Source organism: Motacilla alba, chromosome 4, assembly GCF_015832195.1.
Source record: "Motacilla alba alba isolate MOTALB_02 chromosome 4, Motacilla_alba_V1.0_pri, whole genome shotgun sequence".
Classification (NCBI taxonomy): Eukaryota; Metazoa; Chordata; class Aves; order Passeriformes; family Motacillidae; genus Motacilla; species Motacilla alba.
Genome location: NC_052019.1, coordinates 37,078,577 through 37,096,021, shown reverse-complemented (window position 1 = coordinate 37,096,021; position 17,445 = coordinate 37,078,577). Strand labels below are relative to the sequence as shown.

The 17,445-nt window shown below is 39.0% G+C and overlaps 1 long non-coding RNA gene across 1 annotated transcript in view; it reads left to right on the top strand.

The window, feature by feature from the left end:
• The first annotated feature begins 1,688 nt into the window (after window positions 1-1,688).
• Window positions 1,689-17,445, top strand: part of LOC119700122 — a 49,637-nt gene continuing 33,880 nt past the window's right edge. Inside the window, exon 1 of the long non-coding RNA XR_005256675.1 lies at window positions 1,689-1,793. This is a non-coding gene — a long non-coding RNA (uncharacterized LOC119700122). The remainder of the gene's footprint in view (window positions 1,794-17,445) is intronic.

Below are 17,445 nucleotides of genomic sequence, written 5' to 3'. Positions count from 1 at the left end.
TGCCATGGACAGGGATGCCTTCCACAAGGCCAGGTGACTCAAAACCCATCCAACCTGGCCTTGAACACTTCCAGGCATGAGGCATCTGCAGCATTTCTAGGCAGCCTGTGTCAGTGATCATCACCCTCACAGTTAACAATTTCTTCCTAATACCAAATGTAAATCTACTTTCTGTCTGTTTGAAGCCATTCCCTCTTGTCCTGTCACAACATGCCTGTGTGAAAGGTCCATCTCTGTCTCTCTTCTAGGTCCCTTTTAGGTACTTGGAGGCTGTTCTAAGGCCTCCCTTGAACCTTCTGTTTTCTAAGCTGAACAACCCCAACTCTCTCACCCTCTCTTCATTGGAAAGATGCTCCAGCCCTCTTATAATCTTCATGGACTTCCTCTGGACTTGCTCCAACAGGTCTACGTCCTTCTTATGTTGAGGACTCCCAAGCTGGATGCAGCACTCCAGATGGCATTTCAGGAGAACAAAACGGGCAGAATCAACTCCCTTGATCTGCTGGCCACTCTGCTTTTGATGAAGCCCACGATGTGATTGGATTTCTGGGCTGCTAGCACGTGTTACAAGGTCATGTCAAGCTCCTCCTTCACAAATACTCCCAAGTTCTTTTCCTCAGGGCTGCTCTCAATCCATTCTTGCCCAGCCCTTTGAATTGCCCCAACCCAGGTGCAGGACCTTGCAGTTGGCCCTGTTGAACTTTGTGGGGCTGTCATGGGCCCACCTTTCAAACCTGCTTAAGGTCCCTCTAGATACCATCCCTTCCCTCCAGCCTGTTAACTGCGGCACACAGCCTGGTGCCACAAGCAAATTTGCTGAGGGTGTTCTCAGTGGAGCATCCCATAGAGCAGGCAGGGACCCCAGTGCAAATCAGGCTCCATGCTCGTAAAAGGTGACCATCTGCTAGAGTCATAAGAAAATGATATAAAATTTGATTTATACTTTGTAACAAGATATAATTTAATTTTGCCATTGTCTTCTCTCATATTCACACCATTAATATATAAGCTTTGCTTTGTGATATGACTAATATGTTTTTCCTCCTTTTTAACTCCCCCTGAAAGTATATCTTTGCAACATTTAACATTCAGTGTAAAATAGTTGTTGATTTTGCTTCATTTTTTGGGAAAAAATATGTAAAAATCTAGAATAAATCAAATGAACCAGCAAAAATACAATTTGAAGAAGGCAGTTATTATGGTGTGTACATACACCTGGAAACAAGATATAAAGCACAAAGGACCATTGTCATCGTCCTACAGTTGATGGTACTCTAATAATCTTAGTATAACCTGATATTGGTAACCAAGTGGTTTTTTGTAGGATGAGACAAAACCCAAGATGTCAACAAAATGGAGAGTTTCATCATGAGAGATATTAAGAACTGAATTAATTTTTTTAAAAAATCTCTATTTTTGTTTCTTTAAAATAAGGAAAGGTGATTTAACCACATGGCTACTTATAGTAACAGGAGGCAAGCAGTTAAATTTCCATAAATCAGAAAAAGCATTAACTTCTTACAGTTTCATCTTTTCTAATGTGTGATATTGCTGCATTGCTGACTAATAATAATACTTATCAGCAATGCTTAAATCAGTCTATAATCATAAGATTAGTTAGCGTAATAATTTGGTTCTTTATTAATTAAGCAATTTGTATCTAATTGCTAACTCCTTGCATTTCTCAGAAATCCTTCTTCAGGATGGTGTTTTCTTTCAGCCTGTATGGTGTTGCCTCAAGAGGGATGCAGCACAGCTGGTGAATGAGTCCATGTGCCTTTTCAAAAAAGGAGGTATCTTTTTTTTTTTTAACCTGGTATCTGGCACTTCTTATGTAGTTGGTGCATGTGATCTTATTTCTATGTGATTCATTTATTTCCTCTCTCCCATTCAATCCTGACAACATCTTTGGATGTCACTGAATTGTTCCACAAGTGAAAAGTGGATTTCACTTTGTAGGAGCCTTAATCCAGTGGAGGATACAACAAGTGGCTAAAGATGTTTGGAATCCCTTGTGAGTATCCTTCAGAATACATAGAATAAGATGGAAAGTGATAGTTCATTGCATCTCGCTTTGAACCAAAATGTGTTCATTTAAATGAATGGCTTTACTTGGTGGCCATTGTGACCAAAGAAAGTTGTCATGGAAACCTTGACAGGATAATAACTACCTGGACAGAGCTATAAGGCCATAGAAACTGTGTAATCCAGTGGCCATTTTTTCTGGAAGATGTGAGTTTCTGTCTAGGAAAGGAGACTGGAATCACTTGATTAAAATGGATCTGCTGTAGTAGGACCCAGTAATGAGATGCAGATATTTTTTTCTTGTCTATCAAAGACAATTACTGCATGGCACTTTGATTTATCCACTGGTAAAAATATTCTAAAGCTGTTTAGAGGAACCCAAGTGTGGATGCTAAAGAAGCTTTTGTTCCGGAAGTTAATTTTGCTGAAAGTTGTCCTCCCTTCCACATTGTTGCACTCTTGTAATTACCATGATTGTGTTCTTTCCTGTTAGGCTGGATATCTCTGTATTGCACTGCATTACACAGTGTACACATAACCAAAGTGCCAATTACACCACTTGAGATGAGTGTTATCCTGTACAAAAAGAATGTGCTTAATTAGTCTTTTTTAATTTGAGCATTTCACAGTGCAAGTGCAAAGGGCTAAAATAATCACATGATTGTAGTTGAAAATGTTTAAAAAGTACTTGAAGTACTTTTGTGAAACAGATGATTGGGAAGTTTATCCAGTCCTCTGAGTCATACTACTCTGGTTATCCAGGAATCCAGAATTCAAGCTGAATGTGGATACTTCCATATAGTTTTTGGAGCAGTTTCCCAAATTCATAACATTTTTATGTAGTTACTACAAGAAAAAGAAGATGGGAACTAAAAAAAGGGCTTTTTTTTTTTTTTTTTTCCAAACTGGGTACTAGGACTCTGAATCTCTCCAGGATCAAGGCTTGCCTTTTAAAGCTATGTAAGGTAACCATTCAGAAGCATCCACTTATTTACACTGGCATCATGTTGCAGACAGTTGTGTCTTAGATTTTAGACATCCCTTGTAGGATGATTAAAAATAAAATTGCAATTCAAACCGGCTCCCTCGGAGTCTCAAAACTGTCATGAAAGCAATCTGTTCACACAGTACTGCTATACAGCAGGACTGGATGCAGTCAGGATGTGAGTAAGGGTGATGTTGAACAGCATAACACATCCTCTGTAATACAACATGAAGAGCACATCAATCTGTGCAGAGCAAATGGGGTCGAGCAGGAACTGTAGCTCCTTTATGTGCCCCCTGGTAAATATGCCATCCTCTGAAAGCAAAAATACTAAAAATATATAGGGCTTCCAAAAGAAGGAATTTCACTATTTGGTTTTCAAAGCTAATGCTTATGGAATTTTGAGCAAATATCTGCATGCATGAGGCAAATCAGTGGATCCAGTCAAGTGGTTGGTACTCTGTAAGACTCCGTAAATAATAATCCTTTAAACAGATATTTACTGAATAGAAAAAAAATCATGTATGAACAGAAAATAATGGAGTGGAGGATCATTTTTGCACAGGTGCTGAAGAAGAGTGAGAAGAGTATCTGCATTTACTTCTGTAAGTAATTATTTTGCAGGGAGTTAAAGATTCATGAAACGATTTCTGTGATGGTTGACTGTCAGGTAACTCTGCCACCACAAACATAGCCAAGTTGTTCCTCTTTTGAGAACATTGGATTGCATAGATATGTGTTGTATCTCTGAAGAGAACAAGTAGTCTAACAGGGTGTCTAAAGCATCTGTAAGACCCCTAGATACTTACATAATCAAGTGAAAATCTAAGTCTTGACTTCGCCCACAAATTGATTTGATTCCTGCTGTTTAGCCTTAACTCAGGATCAATTTAGAATCAGTTTTTTGCTATCCTTACTCAAGTACATGCCCTTAGAGGACAAACCAGTTAAAGTTTGTGAGGTGGTATCATATTACTCTCATCAGAGCACTAAAAATAGGAGTTCAATACAGTATTTAGTCCTGCACATGAAAGGTTTAGGTGTTAGATTTAGAATGGATGATTGTTTCAGGTTACACACCTGTTTAAAGACTGCTTTGTTATCTGAATGAGCTAAAAGCAGGTATGTCTTCTATATAAATTGTGGTAATAGCCCAGCCATGAAATAAATGTCCCCCAAGATAGATCCAGCCATTGAATGATTCTAACTGCAGCATAATTCACTAATGTGAACAGAGTAGCAGTTCACTGTCATATAATGACTGAATCATTACTGTGGAAACCTGTACTGCTATTTCTACCACAAATCCTGCACTGGTTTGCATGTCTTAAGGAGAGTCCGTCCTTTTGGAATGTTGTTCTATCTGTATTCACTATTGTGTTTTTAACCTTCAGCAATTAAAAAACAATATAAGGGATATCCTTATGATTTGTTTTCCAAAAAACTACCATGGACAATGTTGGCCTGAGACAATTTCGTATCTATTTACAAGCTGGGAAAGAATTATCATTTTTCTGAGTGTTTGGAGAGAATAAAGAAAACATGTCGTTTGAGTTTACATTTTTAAGCATTGCAGTTGTGACCCTTCTGCATAAATTGGGTCAAAATGATTTGGGTGATGAGAAAGAACTGCTTAAATGTTTTTCACAGTGGTAAGTCCTAGACTGTAGCCTGTCAGTTTATTGCAGGAAATCAGTTGCTGTCTTATAGACATCAGGATTTTATATTACCGATGTTATCTTTACTACGTGTTCAATAAAAAACTTATGATGGGCTGGGAATGTAAAAAAATCTTCATAATTGATTATCTGTTTGTCCAAAAGGTTTATATATTTGTGTCTCCCATCAGTATTTGTGTAGAGGAGATCTCTTTTGTTTACTTGTGTCTTGTAAAACTTGACTGTGTATGTAAAAATACACACAGCTCTCTTCTGGCATATGGTAACTGAATAGAATTTGCATAAATTCAAATTTTACTCAGGTTCTCCAATGCTTTTTAATTCCTGTCTTAGTTTCTGGTGACCACTATTCTAGGAAGGGATGTCCTTTTGGCTTATGGAGTTAGATACAGGAAAGAGGAAGCACTGCAGGAATATTCTGTGGGTGTTGATGCTAAAGAAACATGTCACAAGGAGTGATTCAGCTTACTTCTTATATGTTGAACTCCCTATCAGTAGAAAAGCTGTGACTTTGTTCAGTTTTAAAATATGATATGTTGTCATATTTGAAATATGAAATTCATCTCAGAGAGGCTAGCTTTTGCTAAATTAAATTCATACTACTAGAGCAGCTTTGAATTATGATGTACAGTTGAAAGATTCTGTCACTGTCAATATCCGAAAAAAGCTGTGGTGAAATTCTGTTCTTTCTGCAGCAGTAACTTTATGGTGGTCTCTGAATTCAATATTGGCAATGGAAATTGCTAGCAATGTAGCCTTAGGCCTTGACATTTTGGTTATCTGAGACATGGATATTCTAAGCTGTAGTCAATATGTAAGGAATTGATGAATATTCATAAATTATTAAGCTAAATACTTCCCCAAAAGTAGAGTAGTGGGGGGAAATAGATACTTCTATTGCTGCTTATCTATTTTGTGCTAGTCCTTACCACGTCTGAATTGTAGAAATAAATGTTGACTCCAGTCATAGTGAAAATCATCTTACTTGCTTGTCTTGTATGCCAGCAGTCAGATCCTCTTCCCATGGACTGTGCTGTTGCAACACACCTGATGCATACCAGCTGGGAAATAAGTCTTCTGCAAGGTTAAAAGTCTGATGAAAATATGTGTTCTAACACATATTATAATATAATAACAGTCGGTAAAATTGCTCTTTTTCTTTTTACTTAATTTGTTCTAGAGCCTCTTATCTTCCCATTTTCCTTTCAATCCTTGATTACATTTACAGTGTCAAGATCCATATGATAATGTCCCTTTCTGTCTGCAAACCAGATTCTGCAGCTACCAGCATATGAAATAAATTATTTGATCAGTCCAAGTGCCTTTGGATCTCTGATATGAATGACCTTTTCCTATTTATATTTGGCCATCTGAAAGCAGTCTATGAAATTGTGTCTTTCAGAATCTGTTGGTAACATACTGTTGTCACTCTCATCATTCCTTTCTGCTATATGATGGCTCACAGTTTAACTGGCATTTCATGGGTACTTGATTTCTTACCCTGAATCCTAGGTGTCAGCAGCTCTGTCTATACTGATGAATTGCATTTTTTAGACTCTCATAGTGTTAGTAGCTCTTAGAACCCACCAGTTCTAGATATTTGGTATGTCTTGTGAAGTGATACTTTTCAGTCTTGTGGGCTTATCATCTTTTTACTGTGACAAAAAATATTTGTGTTCCTTTTATCCTTTTATATAGCAATACTAATGCAGTCATGAAAAAGTTCTCTGAATTCACTTCCACCATACATCAATAAAATTATTTTAACATACCTTGTATTATATATATATACATATATGTATTTTATATATATATGCATTATATATATATATATATATATATGCAATAATTCATATGAAAGAAATGTTACATTTCTGAATTAGAAATAGCAGTATAGTAATCCCCAATTTGCAAACATTGATTCTACTAAGTTTTCCATTATTAGGAAATAGTCCCTGAATTGGAAGACCAGGTTAGCACATTTAGATTTCTGGTTCCAAGAGAGAGAGGAGTATTCTGTGATTGTCCTCCAGACCATTCCCTTAGATGTCTTTCTCCTTGGAAACAATACACACAAAATGAGTAATGTTTATGCTGGTGTGGACCCAGGCCCATGCAATTGTACCTAGGGAATAACAGATGCTCTCGGATCCCATGATAGAGGCAGAACCCTAAAGTCCAGAACAGATTTAGATTAATAAAAAATGTATTCTGGATCTGTAACAGATTATCTGTAAGAAAGCATGTTCCTCAAGTAGCTGATTTTTCTTTTTTCATAAAAAAAGTTAAACTGAAATAATTTTATTTGTAAAGAATATTCTGGCAATACATGGAAATTAGACTAATTTAATTTGCTTTTTCATTCCCTCTTCCCTGATATTGAAAAGGCTGGATTATTTTCATCAGTAAAGATCATAAAAGGTGCTAGTGAAACCTTGCAAATGACCTTTGAATTAACAAAGATAGTCATTTAATTTTGTTGTCATTGTGAAGTGTTACTGTTGGCATAGCATTTTTTATGTTGCCTAGCTTTCTGTGCAGTGAGCTAAGTGCAGAACTAGAAAGAGTTTGCCTTCACACAAAACTTAACTTATTTATTTCAAAGTGTTCCTGTAATACAAGATGTAGAAAATGGTAATCGATGGAATGTCTGTGTTTTCATTCAATAAGGTGATTTGAAATAGGCAGAGACTTCTGGGTGGGGGAAGAAACAAGTGTTAAATGTCATCTGGTGAGAGGTACCCCTTTACATCACTTAGCTGACCAGTCAAGTGAATTGTAAGAACAACACAGGTACTTCTTTCATGGCTACACCAACTATGATGACAAGCATAGTCCACAATCTCTCCTGTGAGGTGCAGCAAGTGCATATGTATGGATTAATTGTTGAATAGTCATGGGAAAATAGGAAGAGGAGTGAAATGATCTCTGTGTCACTAGGCTTAGCCTCCAGCTGTTTTCAGAAATCATATCATAGAACGTATTGGAGACCCTTTCATGGACAGCTTAAGATGCATTTTGAAGTGAGTGATATTTCTAGTGCTCACTACTTTTGTTGGAAGGCTCTTGCAAAAATGCATTTTACTGAATAAACGAGGAGCCTCTTCCTAATTCTGGCCTAAGTATTTGTGGCCATTGTGAATCCATTTGTCCTTTTGCCAGTATTCTTTAGCCTAAATTAACCTCTCCTTGCTGGTGCTTTGTGGTGGGTTGACTCTGACTGGATGCCAGGTGCCCACCAAAGGGCTCTACCACTTCTCTCATCCAGCAGGACAGGGAGAGAAAATGTAATGAAAAGCTCATGGGTCAAGATAAGGGCAGGGAGAGATCAGTTGCCAATTAATTATCAAAGGCAAAACAGACTCTACATGGGGAAATTAATTTATTGCCAAAAAATCAAAGTAGAATAATGTTACTAAATCTTAAAACAACTCTGCTGAACCCCCCCTGTCTTCTTGGGCTCACCTTCACTCCCCATTTTCTTTACTTCACCCCCAAAACAGTGCAGGGGGACAAGGAATGGGGGATGTGGTTATTCCTCACATTCTTTACCTCCTCTGGTGTGAGATTCCTCCTAGGAGAAGGCCCTCCTTGATCAGCTCTGATGCGAGTTCCTCCCATGGACTGCAGTTCATCATGAACTTCTCCAACATTAATCTCTTCCACAGTGTGCAGTCCTTCAGGAAGTGACTGCTCCAGCATGGGTCCCCCACAGGGTTACAAGTCCTCCCAGCGAAACTGCTTCAGTGTGGCTTCCTCTCTCCATGAGTCCACAGGTCCTGACAGAAGCCTGCTTCCCAAAGGACCACAGCCTCCCTTGGGCATCCCCTTGCTCTGATGTGGAGTTTTGCATGGTCTTGCTAATGGATCTTTGCTCCACCATGGAATTCCATGAGTTTTAGGGGCCCAGCTGCCTCACCATGCTCTTCATCACTGGTTGCAGAGGAACCTTAGCTCTGGCATCTGCAGCACCACCATCCCCCTCCTTCTCCACTGACCTTGGTGTCTGCAGAGCTGTTGCTTACTCTGGCTGCTGTTTTTTCTGCAGAATTGTTTTCTGCCCTTCTTAAATCTGTTATTCCATATGTGCTACCACCATTGCTGACAGACTCGGCCTTGGCCAGTGTCCTGTCTGTCTTGGAGTTGGCTGGTCTTGGCTCTGTTGGAGCTTCTGGCAGATTGTCATAGGAGCTACCCTTGTAGCCCTACCACTATTAAAATCTTGCCCTGCAAGCCTAATGCATATGTGGTATCATAATTGGCTTAATTTTATTTTTCCCAGTGTATGTCAGTGTCTCTAAGTCTTCCTTCGGTAGACAGAGAAGTTGTCTATTCCTTTGATTATCTTTGAAGAATTCTCTGCACCTGATCCAGTTTGTATCATTTTTAAGATAGATGTTCAGAAGTATAGACTGCATTTGTGCTGCAACACTAAAAGTGCTTTATACAATAGCATTTATACTTTCCTTCCTTTGCTGGAAATAGTTTTCCTTATGCATTATATGATTTCAGTTGTCTTTTTCAAAGCTGTATCAATTGGGTGTCTTGGGCATCCCATGATGGCCATCCTTTTTCTCTACTGCCTCCAGTTGTCTGTATTTCATAGCAGCCTCAAGCGCATAACACTGCATTTTGTGGTATTAAAATTTAATCCAGTGTCTATTACTTCAGTCCTCAGGGTCATAGAGCTCTTTGTGTATGGTAGTCTGATCCTCAGCCAAGACTGTTGCTGCTTTACAGTTTTACATCAGCAAAGAGTAATTAATGCATGTAATTTTTTGTGTCCGGGTCATCTGTGAAAATATTAAGAAAAGACTCATCCTCAAATGGATCCTTGAAGATCTTTTTTAAGACTTACCCCTCAAATGAGTAGTTCTACTTTACATATCACTGTGTTCTGTTGCGGCTGTTTCTTACCTACCTTACATTTCTTGTGCTCGTTTCCTTCGTCGTGTCCAAGTAATATTCCATGCAGAGCAGGTCAGTGCTGAAAGTAATTGTGTTCCTTGGAGGTGTATGCTTATCTTTTCAATACCTTTCTGAAGTACAGATATAATCTTTTCCAGTTCCATTGGTTTTATTTAAAATACTGAAAGTTATTTAGGGAAAAAAAACAGGCAAAATAATTTTTTGGTAGAAACCAAGGAGACTGCTAATAGATCCTCTTCTCTCTGTGTGTATCTATCAGGGTGAACGTGGGGGTACACAGAATGACAGGGGCAGACTTCCACATTGGAATTGTTGGTGTATTACCCAAAGTCTGAGCCTTTAGGAGCCCCAGTCATGTGTCTGTGCAGCGGTCTTCATCACTGTCAGATTCACATGACATCTACTCTTAGTTTTCTCAACACTGGCATTTAGGAAAATCATTGTGCTTGCATGGCTTTGTGTTTTTTCTCTTGGAATCTGTAATCTTTCCAAATATTTATGTGGGACCACCTAGGGCCTTAAAATATTATCTTTTAATAGTGTTTTAGTGTAAGAAATATTTTAATGGTACTCCATTTCTTGTGTCTGTGATTTGTTGCCGTTAGTCCATGATGCCTAAGCTCAGTTTGTCCATTCACAAAGGTTAATTATTTTCCCTCCATATAATATGAGACTGACTACAAGCAAAGGTGCCAGCCATGGTTGATCTCAGGAGAATGTTCAAAATTAAATAATAACTTTGCTTTGTGGGTTTGTCCTCTTTTCATGGATATCTCTTCTGGTACAAAGAGTACCCTGACATCGGGTAGGCAATAGTAGTATGGTGTCTTGGTTCTTACCATATGCATCAGTCTTTCACTTAACTTTCATATATTTAAATTAGTTATTTTCACTCTGTGTCAGCCAGTATCATCTTCAGTCAGATGGTGATTCTTAAGTCTGATCACTATGTCTCTCCTTCTAAAGAGAACTAATTTACGTTTAACACAATACTGTACTGAAAAGATGTTTTCTGTCTCATCTATATTCAATAGCAAATCTGTGCTTTTCAAATGGAGATGGAGAGAAAATCCTATGAACTACTGCAAACCTGCAAATGCTTCTGGTAGCAGTAGGAGCTGGCATCATTCAGTAACCTACATGAATTCCAAAAGTTAAGATTAATGGGAAGCTTGTGCTTGTGCAAAATTTTATTGACTCGCCCTTGGAGCCAGCTAGACCACCAACATGGATACTATAAAAGCCTTTTCCCCCATGGAAGAAAATTCCCTAACCTAAAAGGAAGATGCTCCGATGTCCATTCACTTTTAGCATTTCTCTATTTCTGTCTTGTGTAAGCAATCTTATTCAAAAGCTTTCTTTCATATTCTAATTATGAAATGCCACACGCATTCTCATCTTAGATGAGATCTTTAGGGGCTATTGGTAATGCATATAACCTTTTCCAGCGTGCAGATCTGAACCCAAAGTTAGCGGAAAAAAGCAGGAGCTGAAATTAATGTTTTTACCAGTGAGTGTAATTAGCTAATAGAGCAGCTTCTAGTAGGAGTAGCTGATCCACAGTCATTAAAATGTCAAAGACTTACTGTATTTTTGTTTGTTTCCTTGTATTTAATGTGAGCCACATGGCAATGAACAATACTTCATTTTGAGTATCCAAGAAGGGGAAATCTTAACAAAAGCTTTATAGTAGCATGTGTGAAAGGGAGCTTTCATTATACTTGTAGGGTTAATTTATATGGGGTAATGTTTGGTCTCAGTTAATCCATCTGTCCAACATTTTAACAATATTTTAATGAAACTTTGAGCCAGATGTCAATATAGAAAGAGTTGCCTATTTTAACCATTGATTTTTCAGTAAAGTATTGAGGAATGAAAAACTGAAAACCTAACTCTAAAAAAGAGGAATTACAATGGTCATCATTGATTTTTAACGGGGTCAGCATTTTATGGAGCATATATATTTGAACAACTGAAGTAGCAAAATAAAAATTGATACATATTCAAGATTACCCTTAAGCATGTAAAAGGCAGTCATTGTAAAACCTACAATTCTCTCATGTGTAGTGGCTCATAATGTTTTATAGTATTTTATAATACATACCCCCCAAAAAAAAACCCAGAAGAAAACAACCTTTGTAAAACATAGTGTCTCAGCTGCCTTCCTAATTCATAGTAGTCACAAAGCTGGTCCCACATCTGTCGTTGCTAAATGGAAACTAAAATGATACTGATAATTTTTAGCCCTATGACCGAAAAGTCTCCAGCAGATATTAATCTATGTTCATTACATATAGTTCTTAACTGCATGGCGGATCATTCAATTGATTACTGCTGGTGAAGGATCTTAACAGGACTTGGACTTCAGGGATCTTCATGGGTCCCTTCCAGCTCAGGACATTCTATGATGCTATGATCTACTAGACCTTAATTGTCCTGACCAACCTCCCATTGGGCCTCTGTCTACACCTCTGTCCATGGGCCAAGGAGCTTGATTTCAGCTTGGCCCAGGCCTTCAGTCCCTGTCTGAGCTGTATCAGAGACAGCTGGTTTCTGGCTCAGCCACAGCCCTTTCTGGCCTTGGGCTCTGTTGATCAAGACCCTAACCAAAGGCTGCTTTCATGGCTTGACCTCAGACCTGCCTCATCACCAGGAATTTTCCTAATGATCTGCACTCTTGATTGAGTTTGGCTGCCATCTCTGGGTCTGTCCTGCCCTGTTCACCTTGCCTGGGTACTGTGGAGCTGGGCCTTTGCTGGCAAGACACCTGATCTGCTGGCTGGACATCATGCTTGGCTTCCACCTTCCCATCTCTTAGGGAGCAACCATACCTTACTGTACACTGCTGTTACTGACTACAGAAAGAGAAAAACTTGGATTCAGCTTCTGTTCCAGTGGACAAAGGGGTGTTGCTCATGGATGTTGGGATCATGGGTTGAATCAGTCTCTGAAATATTAAAAAGAAATCTGAGGCAGAGTAGTTTAACTCTGGTAACTAAAAAGATTTTGTTTAATGATTGTGTTCACAAGTCTGGGGTTAAGGAGTTGTTACAGAGCTGAGCTTGGCCATGGGCAGTAGGGAATTGAATCTGTTTAGTACTGTACTTAGCAAATTTATAGATAATACTCAAATCTCTTGCAAAACAAGAAGCTTTTATCAGGCTGTCTTTTCTTAACTTGAGAATAGTTAGGCATCATATAACTGCCTCAAGTGGCTGGCTGGGCAATTCCTGCATTCTTGATTTACTGAGTCTTTAAAATGTCACTGCTTTTAGACCTTTGAGTGCATTTATGGCCAGATAATCTTTTAGTTTCTGTGGATTTTGGAGGCACATAACTTTTACTTATCCTGCGCAGTATTCCTATCCCACCCCCTCTCCTTATTATGTGTGTAGCATTTTTTGTTGTCAGACTTTTACATCTAGCAGTACATGACTCATGGCCCATTGCAGCTCAGTCAAATGTCATTGTTATGAATATATTGCAAGATGTGCCTGCCTTGCACATCTTTGGTGCAATATTTATTATTCAGCTCTTGCTGGAGTGAGTGGAAAAATACCCATGAGGCTGCAAGGACATTTGGAGCAGGTCTGAGTCTGCCTTTAGTGTGCCTGACTACTGCACAAGAACAAAAGGCCTATTTTTATACTTGGTAGTCATCACTTTTATAACTATAACGTATTCACTACCGATGACTCAAATGGAAGTGTCAGTGTACTCTGGTTGCAAGATTTACACACCCAGGACCCCTGAAGAGCTCATAGGTTTTCACACGGGCTAACATCCAGTTACATTAAGAACACCTCATCTACTTCTTGAACAAGAGGGCTGTAGCAGAGGCCCACTGCATTGTCACTCATGATTGTCTGCCCACCAGTCCTAATGTGAAAATTGCCTCCTGGCTCTTGTCCATCCCTACAGCCCTGTGCATTCTCACTGCTCTCAACATAAAGGGCAAATTGCTGACCTTCCCAGTCTCTCCTTCCTCACCTTTCTTTCTGAATTTTGCTTTAATCCTCATTAATGGCATTTCATTCCTGTTGTCTTGAGTTCTTTTGCTTGTTTAAATACTCCTGCCTAGGCCCACAATTGGCTTTCCCCATAGTCCCTTGTTTCCACTCTCTTGTGTCTCTCTGTCTTTCTTTGTCAACACTTTGAATTCAGTATTTTCACATCTAGTATCTTCACATCTAGGGAGTAGTGGAAAACACCTCAACAGATGCACTTTGATTCCATCCTCTGAGTTCCTCAGATGTACTTTTTCCTCTATTGTCTTCCATGGCCCTCAAGACTTACCTTTTTCTAAGGTAATCCACTTGAAACAAAACCTGTTTTCTTATGGTCTCAAAGCATTGTTATTACTTAATTATTAAGTAAAATTGTGGAGGCTTTCTTAAGAAAATGATACTTTCTTAAGAAAAATCTGTATGTATAATATCAGACAGGATAATGTGCTAGTTTATTGATGATCTGGACGAAGGGATTGAGTTTACCAGTAGCAAATTTGCAGATGACACCAAGTTGGATGCAAGTGTTGATCTGTTGGAGGAGGGCTCTGCAGAGGGACCTGGACAGGCTGGATAGATGAGCTGAATCCAACACTGTGAGGTTTAACAGATCAAGTGCCAAGTCCTGCACTTTGGCCACAACAACCCCATGAAACACTTCAGGTTGGGGATGGAGAGGCTGGACAGCGGTGAGGCAGAAAGGGAGCTGTGGCTGATGGTTGACAGTGACTGAACATGAGCCTGCAGGGTGTCCACGTGGCCAAGAAGGCCAATGCTATGCTGGCCTCTGTCAGTAATAGTGCAGCCAGCAGGACGGGGGCAGGGATTCTTCCCCTGTGCTCAGCGCTGGTGAGGCCTCACCTTGAGTACTGTGTCCAGTTCTGTGCCCCAAAACTTTGGAAGGACATTGAGGTGCTGGAGTTTATCCAGAGAAGGGCAGTGGAGCTGGTGAAGGGTCTGGAGCACAAGTCCTGCGAGCAACAGCTGAGGGAGCTGGGGTTGTTTAGGCTGGAAGAGGCTCTGGAGAGACCTTATCACGCTCTACAATTTCGTAAAAGGAGGTTGTAGCTGGAGGGGCAGAGGGGGTCAGCCTCTTCTCCCAGGCACCCAGTGACAGGACGAGAGGACACAATCTTAACCTGCACCAGAGGAGGTTTTGGCTGGGCATTAGGAAAAAGTTATTCAAGAAAGAGTGATTGGGCATTGGTATGGGCTGCACAGGGAGATGGTGGAGTCACGATCCCCGGAAGTGTTAAAAAAAAAGACTGGATGTGGCAGTCACTGCTGTGGTCTAATTGACAAGGTAGTGTTAGATCATAGGTTGGATTCGATGACCTCAAAGGTCTTTCCCAACCTAGATGAGTCTATGCTTCTGTGATTCTGTGAGGATGAATAGGATTTGGGCTTGGTTTTCATGGAGTTCTGTTTCTTCCAGACAGGCCCAGCCTGAACACCTTTATATACAGTAAAAGAAATTCCATCTGCAATTTATTGTGAGAAATATGATTAAAATGTACTTTTTTAAAAGGTGTCAAGAATGTTTGATATGGTAACATTTGACCCATACCAGTTTGTGTGGGCTCACTCGTTTGGCAGAGCTCCACAATAGCTATGATATCCCAGCAGGTTTTTTCCTGGATAAAACAGCAATACAAAAATTCACTAGCTCAATTTTAAAGCAGGGGAAAGAAAACAACATAGAAAAATTAAAATTATATACAAGACAAATGATACAAATGGTTGGAGCAGTCATCATATGCATTTAATCCCTGCGTAAAAGTCTTCTTCTACTTCTAAAAAAGTGAAACTGGGTAATATTGATTTTATATTTTCTCTTTGGTCTGACATTTATTCATTTCTACTGCAGGAGGTGCAAATTCTCTTAAAATAGTATTTGCTGAAAATACTTTACAGCAGCCCAAATGAGAATTTTGAATCCATTGCTCCTAGTTAACTGGTATTCTTTGCTAAGCCTTGAAATTATCTAATTAATTCTTCATTTGGGCTGATGTGAATTAAGACTACCTCTGCAGAAATAAGCAGAAGAATAGGAAGATAAGAGGATGGAGAAAAAGGCTCAACATCTCTGGAGGGAGGTGACATTTTTGTCTTAAAAGACTGTCAGCTTTTAGAGTATTTATGACTGATTCTCAGAAGACAAATGTCTAAAATTAAATGCCTCAGATTTGCAAGTGACAAATGAGTCATGGGTAGATGCAGAGGAAAGTAGAAAAACCAGCAATGACAGAATGTGGGTGTTAAGAATAATAAAAAATAAATCTGAGATCGGATAGCGGAATATTCATAACTGATCTCATTTTGTTTCAAATTTTTAGAAAGATGCTATTTGAATTCCATTAGCTAGTTTTTCAACATCAGCAATCCAAAATAAGTTGAATAATTTGTTATCCAAAATAAGAAAAATATTCAAGTTCATACCTGAAAATCTATAGTACATGTGAAATTCAGTAATTTTAAAAAATATTTTACTTTTTGGAAGGAGATCTTATATGTTTCAAAATTGTAATGGGTTCTGATTATCATGACTTTATAGCTATTTTTAAAAAAGTATTAAAAATAGTTTCATGGAGTGCATCTGTTCTTCATTATTTCTCCTGGAGCCTTAGTTTGATCTTCACAGTGCTCTCAATAAGAACAACTCATCCAGATATCTGGTTGCTTAGTCTGATACTGAGGTGATAACAATAAAATTTGTCATGTGAAACCATGGGCTCATATTCCAGTGCACATCTCCTCTCCTGGAAAGGCTGCGTGTAACTGGCAGGCATGTCTCCGGGGAATCATCACAGAGGATGCAGATGGGAGGGGTGATGGCAGCCGTCTTTGCAAAGATGTCACTCCCTGAGGTGAGAAGATGAAACACATGAACAAAGCAATTTCTACATGAATGCATCTTACTGCCCTGCAGTCAGGTTCACTTTTCCTTTGAGTCTTGAAAAATGTGCCTAATGAAATAGCAGGTAATAGCATCTATGTATTTAGTGGCTGATACACTGAAAACACATTTCACAAATTGTTGAATTTTCACAAATTCAGAATACATTTTTTAAGAAATTAAGTTCGAAAACTAGTCATCATACCAACATGGAAAAAAATCACACTTCAAATTGTGGTGGCAAAGGAGAAGATAGACTCTGCTGTTAAACTTTAGTTTTTGATTACAGACAAAATATCTTTGTCAGTATGATTTCAAGTGTGCTTTGCTAATTGTCACTAAATATTCTGATCCTGTTTGACACAGGAGTGTACAATTCCTAACTTTCATGTGTTAAATGCTCTTTATGAAAAAGTGTACCTTCTGTCCCAGGTAACAAAAAGAAAACTTGATTTTGTAGATGTGATGTGAAAAGGAAGGAAAAGGCCTCTAAAGAGGGGAACTTACTGTGTTCTGTAAATCTACGCCTGGCCTTTTGTTGTAACCTCTCTATGCTGCACTGAGGAGTTCTCAAACTAATTGAGAACAACTAGAATCAGGAGGATTCCTCTGGAATAGATCCAACACCAAGTAATGTGCCCTCTTCTTCCCTCTTTCTTCTGATCTTTTCCCTTACTGGTTAGTGATTACAGCCTACTTGAGTTGTGATCATTTATGTGGAGAATATGAGAACCCTCATCTTAGCCCTTAGTAAAGGTGATTAAAAGAAAAGGGTGAAATGCAAAGGGTAAAATGAAATTCAAGAATGAAACGCCATCATGTGATTAAGTAAAGAAGTGTGTCCAGTGTGAGAGATACTCGAACATCTACCCATAGTGAGTGTGTCTCTTGCCTGCATCACTGGAATTCAAGGCTGACTCCAAC